A 17099-nucleotide genomic window follows, 5' to 3' on the forward strand; every position below is an offset into this window, starting at 1 on the left:
TTTCCAGCAAATTATTTGGCTGCGGTTTTTTGCTTGCAGGTTTTGTGCCCGCAGGTCTCAGTGCATTGAAAATGGCAGATCACCATCTCTCTCCCCATGGCATTGCCCATCTGCCTCTATCTCGCAGCTCAAGCCAGATTTCATGATGCACAGGCTAGGGCGTACCATTTCTGTGGTGGCTGGTGCTGTATTGCAGATAGTTGCAGCTGGGTTTAAGTTTCTACTTGTGCCCCCAGATGTCATTCTCTGTTTTCACCCATTGATGGAACAGTTTGGACACCTTTTCCCACTGTCTCATGGAGCTTCACGCAGTGGTGGCCATCACTGCTGGAGGCCAGACTCTACCCTGAACTTTTAGTTTTAAATCTTCACACAGGCTGCAGGGGGCAGGCCTGAAGACATGATTTGCATTGTCACTTTAGTAGTGGCACAATTTGCGCTGCAGTCCACTAGTGACAATTAACTTACAGGCCCTGGGTACACTGAGTACCATATACTAGAGACTTACAGGTAAGTTAAATATGCCAATCAGAGATTAGCCAATTCTACATGTTTTTATGATCAGAGCACATACAGGGGGTGCTGGACACCAGCAACCCATAGTTCAAAAAGTAATCAGCAGGATCAGTCCAAACAATGGGGGTGAATATACAAAAAAAAGTAACCTTTCTTTACACACAACTAGTAAATTAGAGAATTGTAAACAATTTCAAAATGGCTAATGTTGCATGCTGGACATTCTTGACTTCACAGCAGCCAAGAAGCCTCTAACACAAACACAACACACAACAATCCTTGCAAGTAGAACACAATCCAATGCAATGCTTCTGAAAATGGACACAAAGGAGCTAGTGACAATAGAGAAATAAACAAGAGGCACAAGAAGAGATTCACTGAGAATGAACTAAATATTTTAGTGGAGGATGTGACCAAACTCAATTAATTTTACGCCAAAGCCGTAGCATTGTAGAATCCGTTTGTGGATTAACAATGACAATGCTCTGAGAGTTTTTCTCGGTAGAAGATTGGAAAAGCGGGACAGCGCTCCGCGTGTAGATTCTGAAAAAGCCGCGTCAGTCAGCTTGATCGGGTACAATGACCTCAAGTACAATTAGTTGTTAAAGCGCCTGTTTTTTCCAGCTGATTTAAGAGAAGCGCTGGGGCCTTGTTAAAGCGTTTGTTGCATAACCAGACGTCGGATGTGCGGCGCAGGCAGCGCAAGTTGTTTTTCACCTCATTTAACAACTGGGCTGAGGACAAAGGCAAGTTTTGTGCAGTGGGGCAGCGCGTTTACAGCGCGATTGGAGCCACTTGTATAAGGGGTCAGGGTCTGTGTACCTTACGGGTTTCTCCTTATAATTTCAGTGACAGGGGCAGTGTTGGGCAGCTTCCTGGATCTTGAGTGTCATGGCAGCTCCTCAGCCTTACCTGGAGGCCTCACTTGATCTGTTTTTTGTTGTGTTCTAGGCTACAAGCTTCAAGTGGGTCAGCGCTATGCACGCGGTCACAGAGACAATGTTCACGAGGTCATCGTCTCAATTGCAGCTGATCAGCAACCTGGTTTGGCGACAACCTGTTCAGATCATAAGAGGGCCTTAAGGGGACACGGACAGGCCTGCATTCCAGCGCTTCCGGGAGCCACGCGGGTGCAACCCCAGTGAGGACCAGCAAAGAATTGCCGGCAAGCAGCCCAGGTGCGGATCCTACAAAGGAGAAGCCAACAGAATCAGTGGGGGCAGCTGCATCAGGTAAGCAGCAGACTTTGCCTGTGTTAGGTGTGGGGAAAGCATGCAACCCTAGGGAACACCTGGCAAGACATGTCATGCAGGAAGTGAAGGAAAACATTTGGAAGGGAAGCTATATCAGTATGTTCTCTCTGTTGCTTGATGAAACTGAAAGAGAGGAGGCCAAGAAAAAGAAAGATTGGATGCTCCCAAGGGAGTGGGCAAGCGAATTACAGAAAAATAGGATTGAGGAGACTTTGATCAACTAGGTGAGGGGCTTCTCAGTTTACATGGCAGTTATGGCAGAGCGCTTCCCAAATCTGGGGGCAGAAATAGCACGCTACCAGAGCAGGATCACTGGGGCACATGACAAATATGGTGGGGTAGGGTAGAAGGAATATGAAACATTTTTCAGAAGAGCTAAGGCGTCAGATCCTGCCCTCTCTTGGGATCAAATTGATATGATATCATGGTTAGACCAATTTGGTTGTGAGTCACAGGACAGTGACAAGGGCCAGTCCTTTCAGTCTTTTCGGTCACTTCCCCCCGCTAGTTCTAACAGTGGGGGGGGGGCAAAAGGGGTGTGTTGGGACTTTAACAGGCGCACATTCACTAGGCCTGCAGGCACGTGTAAGTTCAAACACGCATGCTCTTTCTGTGCCAACACATCACATCCTGAATCCAAGTGTTTTAAGAAGTCAAAGGATAGAGGGAGAAAGTAGCACGATTGAGGATATTTCCTAGAATACAGCACGTCCTCCCATTAGAACAACTGCATTGATACCATGGTTAAACAGATACCCTTGTCCTTTAACTGCCAGGTTGTTGCTAGATGGTTTCAGGTATGGTTTTAGGATTCCCGCTCCAGACTACGTAGGGACACCCGAATGCAAGAACCAGCTTTCAGTAAGGGCCAATCCAAGTGTGGCTGCAACAAAAATAGAGGAGGAGTTGCGCCTGGGCAGAGTAGCCGGGCCATTTGACAGCATCCCAGTAAAGAATTTTGTCTGCTCTCCTCTGGGGATGGTCCCTAAAAAAGAATCTGGGGAGTTCAGGTTGATTCATAATCCGTTTGCACCTAGGGGGAAATCCTTAAATGATGCTATTAGTGATGAGCTCTGCGGTGTCAAGTATTCATCCTTTGAACAGGCTGTTGAGATGCTCAGGGGTTTGGGCCCTGGCGCATTGCTGGCGAAGTCAGACATCGAGTCAGCTTTCCGCTTGTTGCAAGTCCATCCTTCAGACTTCCATCTTCTAGGTTTCCAGTTCAAGGGGAAGTTCTACATGCATATTTTTATGTGTATGTCTATGGGTTGCTCGGTCTCCTGGGCCTACTTTGAGAAATTCAGTTCATTTTTGGAATGGGTTTTTAGAGAGGTGACGGGGCACCAGTATGTCTTGCACTACCTCGATGACTTCCTTCTCTTGGGGTCACCGGGCTCCCAGGAGTGTGGGTTGGTGCTGCGTGAATTTTGCGCGCTGATGCAGGGTTTTGGGGTCGCTTTGGCACCAGGGAAGACGGTCTGGCCAACCACAATGACTGAGTTCTTGGGGATAGAGTTAGACTCGACCCAGAGTTGTTTTCGGTTGCCCAAAGAAAAGAATACAAAGTTCTGGTCAGTGTTGCAACAGTGCTTGGCTAAGGAGAAGGTTACCTTGCATCAGCTACAGCAAACAGTGGGGCAGTTGAACTTTGCATTGCGGGTTATACCTATGGCACGACCATTTTCGCGACCCATCTCACAAGCCATGTCAGGTCTCAAAGAGAAACACCACCACACCAGGCTGTCTGCTGAGGTTAGGCAGGATATGCGGATTTGGATGGCATTCCTGCGTGACTTCAACGGCATGTTAATAAGGCCCGGTCCACTCACTACTTCCGCTGAGTTGGGTTTAATGACTGACGCTGCGGGTAGTGAAGGATTTGGCGCCATAGTCGGTACCGAGAGGGTGGCACAGCGGTGGCCGGCATGGTGGGTGCATAAGGGTTTGACAGACAACATTGGGTTTTTGGAACTGGTCCCCATCTGGGTTGCATTGACAGTGTGGCCAGAGCAATTACGTAATGCATCAATCAGCAAGCAGCGCGGTGTAAGATGATCCTCCGTTTGGTGAAAGAAATTATTTTGTTTTGAATGAAATTTAATAAGTAATTTAGAGCTAAGCATGTCCCAGGGGTGTTAAATCCTGCTGCTGCAAGATGCAGGTATTCAGGGCACATCTCCCGGCTGCGGCAGAGAACCCCACACCCTTCCCAGAACAACTTTGGCAGATTGGTGCCCCCAACAACCGGACCTCGTGGCAGCTAGCCTAGCACCCAGGACCAGGAAGGCATACGAAGGGGTGTTTTGAGCGTACTGTACTTTTTGGGGGAAGCAGTGGGCAGAGAAGTGGCATGACACAGAGGCTGTTCTTGCTTACCTAGGGGCATTGAAGGATGCGGGGCGCTCAGTGGAAGCGGCAAGGCGGCATGTAGCAGCGATCTCTTTTTTTGCGCAAGCAAGGGGTAGGGGGGACCCCACCAATAGCTTCACGGTCAGCAAAGCTCTGAAGGGGTGTCAGCGCCTCCAAGGGTCGCAACCAGACACAAGGTCAGACTGATTTGCATATGGCCATGTCTGAACTGGGGTGGCAGAGTGGGCTAAAGAATGGTGATGGATCAAACCCAGATCTGTTGACTGGGTGTGAGTGTTTGATTGGTTCTGATGCTCCGTCCATCACCACCCCCTTTTGTACTGCAACCAGACACAAGGCAGCCTCTAGGGGTTGATCTCCTGGCATCTTTACTGGAGACTCTTTACCATATTTGCAACACCCAAGAGGAAGCTCTTTTGTTCAGTGCCAACTCTTCACTGGCATTTTACAGCGCATTTAGAGTTGGAGAGTTGGTGTCCAAAAACAAGCAAGATGAGGAGGGTGGTCTGCAGTTTAACCATGTTAGGATCCAAGGTGACTCTTTGCTTATATCTATTCAGAGGTCTAAAACCGACCAGGAGGCCCGCGGGGAGGGGGTGGTACTGCGCTGGGCGCAGTGGAACCTTTGCTGCCCTATCACCAACCTAGAGGCATTTCTGAGGGGAAGACCCAGGAAGACAGGGGGGCCATTGTTGATTCATGCGGATGGTACCCCACTCACGAGGATTCAATTTAAAAGAGTCATGGATATGGCAGTGCAGAAGGCAGGTCTAGATCCCAGTTGCTTTCGAACACATACATTCAGGATAGGGGCTACCACCGAAGCGGCGACAAGGGGTTTCACCAGGAGCGATGTGCAAAAGATTGGCAGGTGGTCCTCCAATTGCTATAAACGCTATGTGCGGCTGCATATTTTATGAGAAAGACACAGACCATTTTATGATGCTTGTTTTCTTCTCTGCTCATTCTACAGTTTCTCAAGCCTGTCACGTAGGGGGGAAACTACCAGCAGCACAGCAACAACATGGACCAGCGCAAGAACAGGTGCACGCCCGTAACCAAGGACCACATGTTGTGTGGGTCATTGGTCATTCTTACGTGAGACGGTTGAGTAACTTTTTTCTTACAGGCAATTATGAGACCAGAGCAAGGCAGGCTGGTTTTAGGTTATCATTTCATGGACAGGGGGGTCTGCGCTTCAGTCAATTCAGGGGTTTGGTGTTAGATCTGCTAGACGGGGGAAGGGCTCGCCCCAGCATTATTATCCTGCACCTGGGAGGGAACGATCTGGTACATGTGGGTATAAGGGGGCTGGTTGACACACTAATCACTGAGGTGGGTTGGTTAGCACAGCTATGTCCTGGGTCCATCCTGGTTTGGTGCCGAAATTCCAATGACGGGGGGAGAGTCTGTGAGGGCATTGAACCATTCAGTAAGAATAATTAATAACAAAATGGAGAGATTATTCAGGGCTCCACATTTACAGACGATCGCCCATGGGTGCATCAGTGGGGAGCCGTGCTTCTTAAAAGACTGCGTCCATCTGTCCAAACTGGGTAATGAAATCTTCATGGAGAATCTTCTGGCTTGGTTAGTGGGGTTTAGAGACAGGGCATGACCTTTCAGTGAGGTCCTGATTGTCGGGCAACTATGCAGGCATGTGGCGGTAAGGTCATGATCGGTGAGCATTACATTTAAGGTCCTTAGAGGGCGGCGCCATTCTTGAATGGGGTTGCCCAAAGGGGAGGGACAAGTGGTCTCTCATGGAACTCCAGGGGCAGTTACAGCCGGTTGGCTGGATGGGTGCAGGGGAAGGGGAGTTACACTTTCCAGTAGGCTGGTTGGCCACCTTGCACGCGCACAAGGACACAAGTAAACTGCGCATAACTGCAACGGCCCCTTATGGAGATAATCTACCGGGCGTATGGGGGTGATCGGGGGGGGTAGTACCCTCCTGGTGAATGGACCCCCTGCACATGCGCACTCCGGTTGGAGGGGGGGCATAGTTTGATCAGGATCTGGCACCAGTCATTGACCTTGCCGTAGGCTCAAATAGGGATACGCAGAAAAATTAAACGTTATTTGATTATGGTATAATTAGATTCGGATAGGAATGGCTTAGTATTAGAGATAAATTAAGGTTAGCAAACAAGACATATGTGCCTATCAATGTAATCAATGTAATGCAATGGTTTTCTGCGTATTTGTGTAAATAATGTATATCAAATTGTTTTGATTATAAATTTTAATAAATACGGCCGGGGGGCTTAATGACCCCCTAATCCAAAAATTCCTTGTGATAAATGTTTTACCATCTTAGGGGTGAATGGGAGGCGGTAACCTTGGCACCGGTAGAAGAGACCATTCGGTAAGGATTGTGGATATAGGAAGAGAGGGTCTAGGCTGTACCTGGCCATATAGCGGGAGTGGGAAGTCAGAAATACTGGCAGAGCAAGAATTATTCTTAACGCCTAATGTTGTATCGAGTGAATCTGCTGCCAGTCTTGGATATGATGCTTACAAGTCTACCTCCAATCATATATTTAATGTATTTGATCAGGTGGAGGTGAAACACCACATTGTGCACCAACAGTGAAATTAAAATGTCTTCTATCCATGTTTGTTAAAGGAGTCTGTCACAGTGCGTTCTAGGTTGATGAAAAAGGATGGAACTAGAGCAAATTGAAAAGGTACCATTGTGATTTGTTTCTGTCTGACAGTGCTTTTGACTCAATGCCTAGCAGTTCTGTTTGAACTTCTCAGTGTAGAACAACTGCTCCTTCTGCTTTTAGATCCAGAAGAAACTGACATCTGAGACTGCAAACTGGAGAAAAGCTTTTGTAAAATGATTCTTCAATTTTAGGATTTCTCCTATGAAATCTTTTGTTGTTACTTAGAAAAGCTCAATTTTTTATTTGTTGTTTTCTTTTCCTGTTCTTCTGTTCTGAGTTGTTCACCGAGTGTTCCTGTTAACGTTTTTTTCTATTTTGAAAAGAGAGCTATGTTATGACTTACATGTGGTGGAAGTGATGTGATGTTGTCTTGCGAGATGACATATCGGCTGTCAGAATGTTACTTTTCTGCTTTGTCATGTCAGGTGGTCTCTTTGGGTGAAGAGCATGGAGAGCGAGACAATAAACCTACCTCTTATCAGTATTTGCAGTGCTTTTTGTTCGCTTGTAACAAGTACCCTCCTAACTGATCCATTAGATGGACTTCCTGGTGCTGGGAAATCCCCAGAGTAAAGATCTGACCCGAGTGTGCTTTTTAGGTCTTGCCTAAAACAGCACATTCACTGTTTGTTGCGAGACGTTGTGTGAGCGTACAGTGGGCTTAGTGCCCACCTATCACTTCCATTGGTAGGCTGTATTGTCATTCTCATTTGCTTGATTTTCATTTGTTAGCTTCTGTGGGTTTTACTTCCTCTTCCTGTGTTTGCACCTTCGCTAGCTTATGGCTGAAGTATTTGCATCCTAGCAATGATCACATTTTGAGAACTACTTTTCTCTTTTTGGTTAAGCACTCCATGAGATTGCGTGTGTTTTCCAATTGTCTCCCTTATGTGCTGCTGTGCCCCTGATGATTTGTGTTGCTCTCTCTCCCATGTGCTACTGTTTCCCATCCGCGCTCATCTTGCCCTTGCTTGCCCAGGAGCTTCTGTGCACCATGCCACTTTCTGTCATCCATGTTCTTCTGTCCCTCAACCAGGCTCATTTTGCCTCTCTAGCCCATGCACTTTTATGCCCTCCATGTTGCTCTCATTCGTCTGCGTGCTTCTTTTGCCACTCCTCTCTTTCGTCCACTTGCTCCTGTACTGCCCTTCTCTCCTCCATTTTGCTCTCTGTTCTTGTTCATTCACAATCCTCCCGTTCCATGTTGCTGTCTCTTGCCTTGTTTTCTTCTCTCAACACTAATATTTTGGCCAATGCTTGTTTAAGGTATATACCATAATAATACAGAGCAGATTGCACGTGCATCAAATATGTTGCTATTGAAAGAAGACACGTTCACAGAAGAAGGTGTGAACACTCTTTATTTAGGCCCCAGCCTATTTCTGCTCTAACATTCACAGGTTCAAACTGAGTAGAAAAAAGCTAACGCAACACAAGCTCTTGGACACAAGACAAACATAGGAAACAGTGCACATTGACTTGACACAGGCAGGGAAAGAGAACATGCACAAAACATGCAACACATAGAAATAACTTAAATAAATGTAACAGTTGCTTAATCACTAGTACAAGCCATGTGCTAACCATGTGCTGGATTTAGAACGCCTCAGAGTAATGAATTTGCGTATATGAAGTTCCAAAAACAAGTAATCAAAGACACAATAACTGTACTAACAAAAAACAACGATCTAAATCCCAATGACTTAATCATACATTAAACACACTTGTATGCTGCTACTGGCCTAGTGTGTGTAAGAAAATTGATTATTTTGGGGTCTGGGGAAGTGTCTATCCACCTCAAGGATTAATCACAACTCTTGTCAGAATGAACCCTCAAAGTCACTAAATGAATATGCTGAAGCCCCAGGTATCTATGGCACGGAGAAGACAGGCTTAACTTAGGACAATGGGTAAAATATTTATGCAGTACCAAAAAAGTAATAACGTTTAAATGCAAAACATTTAAATTACTAAACTAAATTTAAAAAACACAATACAAATGAATAAACAAAAGGACACTAAAATGACAATAAGAAGAACTAGAGATGTGACTTCTTCAGGTTTTAAGGAGGAATATTGGCACAAAGCATAAAGTGTCAATGATAGTCAATGATCGCAGTGACCGGGACCTTGTTACAATTTGATGCTGACCATGATGGAGTATGGGTCGGATCCACCAACCAGCTTCATCTTAGTTAAAGAGTTCACCTTCTGACTTAAGTCCTCTAAGTCCCAATCCACCACAGGAGTACAGGTCTAAAGCCCCCCAAGACCATAAAGAAGGAACTTAAAAGGGTGTCATGGGAGATACAAACAGCAGGGTCCAGTCCAGGTCCAGTTGCCACTGATCAGCTGGGCCAAGTGCAAGAAAGGCCTCTTGTAGCTTATTGTATCCATGTAGCTTGAACAGGAGGTCAGCTTTATGAACCATGGGGTACAAGAGAGAACAGGCCTAGTCCTTTAGGGCCAGACTGGGAACCAAAACCGGCCCTGGCTAACTGCTCGGCCCGCCCCCCCTGGTGGGGGGGGGGGGGGCGGCCGAGCTGTTTGCCAAGGCCGGTTATGGCCGATTTTGATACAAGGGGGCCAAATTGCCAGCCCTCAGTAACAAAAACAGACCACAGGGTCCCAAAAACGGCCCCCAAAACTGGCCCCCACCCTGGTGGCCCACCGGGGAAACGCCTGGTGCCACTACGGCCTGTCTGGTCCTGTTCAGGGCTCTTCTCAGATTCCAGGCTGTAGATTCAGTCCTCTTCTAATCTTCCTCTTCTCCAGGAGTGTTCTGAAGAGGTTGCCAGGAGGTCCCACATTTAGGCCTGGCACAAGCTAGTGTGAGGGCCAAGAAATACCTGGCGCTGAGGTCTCAAGGCTGACTGCAAGGAGATGGGCTACAGGTGGAGTCAGAATGAAAGAAAAGCCCAAGACAGAGCTAGCGGAAGAGTCCTGCTGCCAGCCTATACCCCAGGATGGGCAGTAAGCATAAGTAAGTAAGTGCAAGCAAGTGGGTGGAAATGGCTCCTGGTCATGCCCTAACCAATGGGGTAAATGTTCCTGGGACTGGCCCTATCCAGTTTTGGCATTTGTAAGATGGAAAAAGTCTTGAGTCACACTAAACTTGGGTTCTGAGGGCTCTGGTGTGTGAATGTGGGGGGGTTACTATGGTAATCCCAGTATCCTCCCACATGTAACAATAAATTCCAGTTTGAAGCAGACACGGTAGCCCCAATAAATTCGGAGACAAAAGTCTGGTAGAACAAAGTAGGTTCTTCTGCAACCAGATGCTGAATACACTGGAATTGTTTTGGTATCCTGCTTCCCTTCTTTTCAAGTTCACACCTGGGTGCCGATTCCGATCCGCTAAAAATAATTTGCGTACGACTGGCATCCGTATTTTTTTACGTACGAGTCGCACAAGTACCGTACAAACTGCCAAGTACGATTGGGACGTAAAAAAGAACTACGAATAGTGTTGGGAAAAGTCTACGAGAGTGCGTTGGAAAGTGTCCACGTCCGAATATCGCCGGGAAAAGTGTACGAAAGTGATCCGGGCAGTTTCACTTACAAATCGTAAAACACAAGTCCGAGCGCGCAAGTACGATCCCGACCGCCCGTCCGAATACACAATCGCACGTAAAAATGCCCGTACGGAGCCATCGCAGTAGCACACATGTACACGGGTAAACTCATGCCCGTGTACGAGCTGTACAGCCCCCCACACCCAAATATGTCAGCACCGTACAACACCCTGTCATCACTGCACCCCAGGCCCGCAACCGTACGCGCTGTACCACCTCCATGTACGCGCAGCACCCCCTCATGTACGCGCCGTACCACCGCATGTACACACTGTACCCCCAGCCCCCCACCGCATGTACGCACCGTACCCCTGCACCGCATGTACGCACTGTACCCCCAGCCCCCCCACCCCATGTACGCACCGTACCCCCAGCCCCCCCACCCCATGTACGCACCGTACCCCTGAACCGCATGTACGCACTGTACCCCCAGCCCCCCACCGCATGTACGCGCTCACACCAACACCGTACCCCAGCCCCCTCACCCAGCATCGCGTATGTCCGGATCGTACCTACGCGAAAAATACTCTTACAGAACCAGGACACTGTAAAACAGCACAAGGAGGGTCAATCCGACTCGCACAACAACACAAAACACGTCGACATGACGAAATACATCTCAAAGACTGACCTGGCACATCCAAACAGGCAAACCGAGGCCCCAAATCACAACCACCACTTATAACACACCCACCAAAATTCAAACACAGCCACACCCAAAAATGGACCAATAAAAAGGGCCCACACACACAACCCATGAGCCTTTGCAACAGACCCACTGCTGCCAGACCCCACTGACCAACAACCACACACAACTCATACCTTCGCTACACCTTCACTCACACACCTTCACACAACCACCTCCACAAACATCCCCCTCTTCACATTCACACACACACACCCACAACCATCCACACCCACACCCCACACCATGCGCACAGACAAGAATCCAAAGTTCACCACGGCGGAGCTGGAGCTCCTTGTCAACGAAGCCATCAGAGTCGAGCCACAGCTGTTTGGAACATTGGTCAGACAGACCAGCATAGCTGCAAAATCAGCCATGTGGCAGAGGATTGTCGACAAGGTGAATGCTGTTGCGCCCGTCCAAAGGACCAGGCATGAATGCCAAGCCAGGTGGTACGATCTGCGCAGGGCGGTCAAGAGGAAAATGAATGAAGAACATGCCCAGACCAACATCACTGGAGGTGGGCCGCCCCGCAGACCCGTACACTACCATCCCTGGGAGGAGAAGGTGATGGCCATGCTACCGCCGGTGGGACTACACGGAGTCGAAGGAGTCGCAGAGCGTGGTGAGTAGACAAACAACTCACGTAACTTGGGGGGAATGGCATCCACACCCCAACCACCATAGGCGCAGCTAGAGCCAAATTTCGGGGGAGGCTAAGAAAAAATTTCGGGGGGGGGAAGAATCTGTTAAGCCATAGGCAGAGTGGAGCTGCAGGGGCTCTTAAAGGGGTGAAACAACAGGGAGGCCTCATTAACATGCAAATGGTCTGTGAAAGACCTGTGAAGGTCTCGAGTTTGGCTGTGAGTGCGCCGGGAAGCTGTCTCATCCCGGGCTGCCACACACGACGGGGGGGGGCTGAAGCCCTGTGAGTCCAATGGGTGTTGAGCGCCTGCCAACCACATCAAATGCACGCACCTACCCCCTAGCACTCACCGCACACAACCACACCCAAAAACCACGCCCATGCCACTAACGTCACCATTCACCCATCACAAATCAAGGCAAGGCCATGTCCAAGGCTACAACAACCACAAACACAAGACTGGATGTCCGGGAGGCTGGGAGGGTGGGACACACACAACACATTGTCAAAATAAGATGCAGACAACAATGTCCTCAGCCCATATGGCATAGGTACATACCCATGCACAATGCACAGGGACTGGCAAAGTACTGACAAGGTAGCTGACACTGGGCCCTGCTGTATGCAGCACAAGGCCCTCCTGGGACCACTGTACACCCAAACACCAACTCCACAAGCACAGGTATCTAGCACGGGAAATCACACACACTGTCATGCCAGCATGCACCATGAGGGGACACCCACATCACCTGGGAGACCCAATCACAACTCACACTGCACACAACAGCACGCCCGGTCACACCCCCCCCTAACACAAGCACACACCCCCGGGGCAGACAACGGATTCACACACTCCCACAATGGACATGTGACACAACAAGACCAATCCAGAGCCAAGTAAGCATCAGAGCCAACTATCTACAGGTCACACACTCAGGAGAACATCCCAATCTGTCCCCCGCAACATGCCCATCCCCAAGTGGACACTGAGAGGAATGCTAGGGACAACCAACTACCTGGGTGAACTGTGTCAACTTGAATATGTATGAAACATGGATGTGGCATGAAACAGCATTGACATTGTCTCTCTCTCACACACAGGGCAACGTCGACGATCTCCCCCCAACACTGGGGGGGAAGAATCACAGTCCCAGGCACCGCGTGAAGACGATCCCGCCGGCAGCGACGACTCTCACCACTCCGTGGATGACCCCGACCAACCTGGCCCCTCTGGTGTACAAGCCCCTGCAGCACCTGCGTCAGGTACATCTATTCCCCCGGTAGAGCACCTGAGCACATCTACCAAAAGACTCACCCCACCACAAATAAAATCACATTGTTCTGCACATGAGATGTTGCTGTCATTTTGCATTATTCAACGACATATGTGTGTGGAAATGTCTAACTATGCCTGAGTGGTGAACTAACTCCAGCCATCCATACCCTGGGATCACAGTCTGGTACAGGACACACATGGGTCACAATGTATCATTCAATGTAGGCATGGAGCACAACACTCACCTGTGATGGCCTCTATCTGCTGAGGGGGGGCTTGCTAAACTGTGCGGACAGACCTATTTGGGAGATCATCATCAAGGCGTAGAGGTCATGGCCCATGTGGAGGTACCCGGGGAGGGAGTCCCAGGTATGTGTGGCCAGGTGGGAGAACAATGTCCTGTATGCTGGAGTACGGTGGATGTGACGAACGGTGGCCAGGGCAAGGTTGGATGCACGGAGATGGCCCAACGGGATTTAGGATGACAGACGTGCAAGGTTGGTGTGGGGTCGGGGTTGTGGACTGCCTCCTGAGTGTGGGTGGGGAGTGTGGAGGTCATCCTGCAGCAGACAGTGATCCATTGCAGCTATCTATGGTGGGCGGTGAGGTGGCTGGGGCGCAGGGTGTAGAAGCTGAGGTGTGCAGATGCTCCCTGGAAGTTGACCAATTTCCTAGGAGTTCGGATGTACTTGCTCCGTAGAGGGCAGGGCAGTATATGAGACGGATGTTGTCATGGACCTGGGGGATGGTCTGTCGTAACTTGGAGTGGATCTATCTGTGGATCATGTGCATCATGCACAGGGCGTTGCAGCATGAGGTAAATGTAAATGTAAATTTGATACTTGTATAGCGCACTACTCACCCGCAAGGGTCTCAAGGCGCTTGTACGAATACCGCTGTGGAACCCATCCTGGCTTTCCCTGTGAGGCGTCCACTCCTGGGCACCCCCAAGGTGGAGGCCAGGCATCCTTAGCGTTGTGGGGGCCGTTGAGGAGATTAAGCAAGCTATTGCCCAGAGTTGCAGAGTGGGACTCCATGATTGGAATAGGCACCGAGGCGAGAATTATCAGGTCTGTGGAATTTTTGAGCCCAAGACCAGCCGAGGCGTGTAATTGAACCCTGGTCCCGGGCTAGACATCTGCATCAGGGTCTGCCGCTCTAATCATTGAGCCACACTTCTCCACATGCACATACAGATGCTGTGGACTAGCATGGCATATGTGAGCGAGCCAAACATGATGCACACCATCTCGTGTGTGTGGCCACTGGGTGCTTGTGCAGGGCCCGCAGCAGCAGGCGCCATCTCCCTGAAAAATCCCCCATTTTGCACACAAAGACTAGGATGTCAGAAGGACAACTGCAACAGGCGCGTGTGTAAAGTAAGGAGTGTCCAGTGTCACATGGCACACCCAGAGACAATGCATGCACAACCACCAAAGAGCCATTACACCGGATCAGGAAACTGAAGGGTGACCTGCGCACAGGAGACACACCCTCAGCAGCTGGTGATGGCCCATTGTGTGGTCGACCTTGCTAAAATACATACACTACCATGTACTTCATGCCCAATAGAGAGCCTAATCCATGAGCAACTGCATGCATGTCGCTAGACTACACATGGACTCCTATGCATTATCGACAGCAAGTATGCCAGAGATGCCGCATGCCAAGAAACCTGCATTGACAGAGACGAGGCACCTTGGAGTGTGACGAACACCTTTATTACTCAGCCTCACACCAATGGAATTGCATCCATTGGAACAGAATCACAGGTCATTCGGCTGACCATGTGTGACCTACACTGGACACCCCCTTCAACACACAGATGTGGTAAATCCTACTGAGCTGGCACACAAGTGAAGGGGTTGAGCCTCACACCCCTTGCTGCACACGGGGAGTGTACAATTCCCCATTGAGCCTCATATGGGAATGTCACACACCATGTCCACCATTGGCATCCTGTTTGTTCCTGAGGGATGTTATACACACATTGATGCCTTCATCAGAATCCACAATCCATGACAGATGACTGTCAGGAAGGGTGACTATCAATTCATGGGAGCCATGCAACACGTCAGGTGGCCCATGTTGAGTCGACATGTATGCAGGGTAACACAACATGCACAGGAGCAGTCCCCACATATCACAAACACGTACCACCCACAAAACGCCTTGCTGCACTCCTTACCCAAAATGACTTTTCACCATGTCTGTGCATGTAACTCTGATCCAGCACACGTTGCAATACTCATGAGGAATAGCAGGAGTGCAATGATGACATCAGCAGACGACAGCCGCAAGAACCTGGGGAGGACAGACACACAACAATTCAGCCAAGAGCTAGTAATCCGTAGACATGTACATGCACTCTACAGGATTCATGTTGTCACCATGCCAATTATGAATTTTGTGTACCCGCTAAAATTTGGGGAAGGACATCATCACTTGAATGACACATCAGAACACACCTCCAAGTCACTTAGCACACAGTCAGCTCAACACGCACATTGCAACACATGCCACACAAGGCTCTAAGCGTGCACACTCAGACACAGGGACTCACCATCATGAGAAGAAGTTGCGGATAAGCTGACTCCGGATGTCCTCATCCTCATCCTCATCCTCACTTGCCCCGTGCCCGAGCCCTTCATCCTCCACCGGTGGATTATCCAGCTCATCCGGATCCAGGATGAGTGGCACGGCCTTCTCCACTGCCATGTTGTGCAGCATGCAGCACACAAGGAAGATTTTGCAGACCTTCACCAGGGCATATGGGAGTGCGCCGCCGGTCTTGTGGAGGCACCGGAATCTGCTCTTCAGGAGTCCAAATGTCCTCTCAATCACGCGCCTCGTCTGCCCATGGGTGTCGTTGTACCGGTGTTCTGCGGCTGTTCTGGGGTTGCGGAGCGGCGTCATCAGCCATGGCATGTTGGGATAGACAGCGTCCCCTACATGGAAACATCATGGACAGAAGTGGGTCAGGAGAAGCAGTAAGAAATTAAGATACCGCTAAATACAGGACTAACAGAGTATACCCACCAACAAGACATGCACGTTCGTTGCGCAGCTGCAGCATCATTTCAGGCACCCTGCTACGCCTCATGATGTAGGCATCGTGTGCTGACCCTGGAAAACGGGCACAGACATGGGATATCATCATGTTAGCAAGACATACCACAATGGCATTGATGGAGTGGTAATGTTTGCGGTTACGGAAGGCTACCTCCTGTGCATGTGGTGGTACCAAAGCCACATGTGTCCCATCAATGGCCCCAATGACATGGGGCATCCCTCCCAGGGCATAGAACTCACCCTTGACAACTGTCAACTGCTCACGAGTTGGGAAATGTATGAATTCATCCAGGTGTAACAAAATGGCCTTTAACACATCATGCAGGACACGGCTGAACATGGTCTGGGACATGCCACCTACATTAGCTATGGTCAATTGAAACGTATCCGTGGCAAAGAAATGTAGGGCTGCCATCACCTTCATCTTGGCTGTCAGTGCAGTAGGATACCTGTGTAGCGGTTGAAGGTGTGGTTCCAGCCTTGTGGTCAAGTTGTCAATCAACGGTTGGGAGAAGCGGTAGCGGCGTATACAGTCACATTCCCTCATGGCAGCCAAGTCTGGCATTGGTCGGGGGAGAGGCGGTGCCCTGCAGAATTTTGGAAGGAATAACGAAGATTGAGTACAGCACTACGCCACTGTCAATGAACTGAGCACTAGTTCAACAGCTAATACACATATGCTACATACAGAGTCTGTACTGTGCAATGCATCCAGGACACGTATGCCAGCCAGGTGACACCCCTACCAACATTCAACTACACACGTGGGTGCTCAAGGTCAACATGACATGCCATGGAACTAGCTGTGGGCCAGTGTAAGTGAACAGGCAGACGCATTACAGGAGTGACAGATAACCACATATGTGCATGAGAAGGATGTTACATCATACAGACCGGTTGCAGAACAGAAGAGGCACAGGTCACATGTCCTTGAAATAGGACAGCCCACACACCTTGCCATGAAGGGGTACATGTCAGGAATGATCACACATACATTGAGACTACGCAGATATGTCCTTGTCTCGCAAGTCCAT

The sequence above is a fragment of the Triturus cristatus genome, chromosome 1_1, assembly GCF_964204655.1.
Source record: "Triturus cristatus chromosome 1_1, aTriCri1.1, whole genome shotgun sequence".
Classification (NCBI taxonomy): Eukaryota; Metazoa; Chordata; class Amphibia; order Caudata; family Salamandridae; genus Triturus; species Triturus cristatus.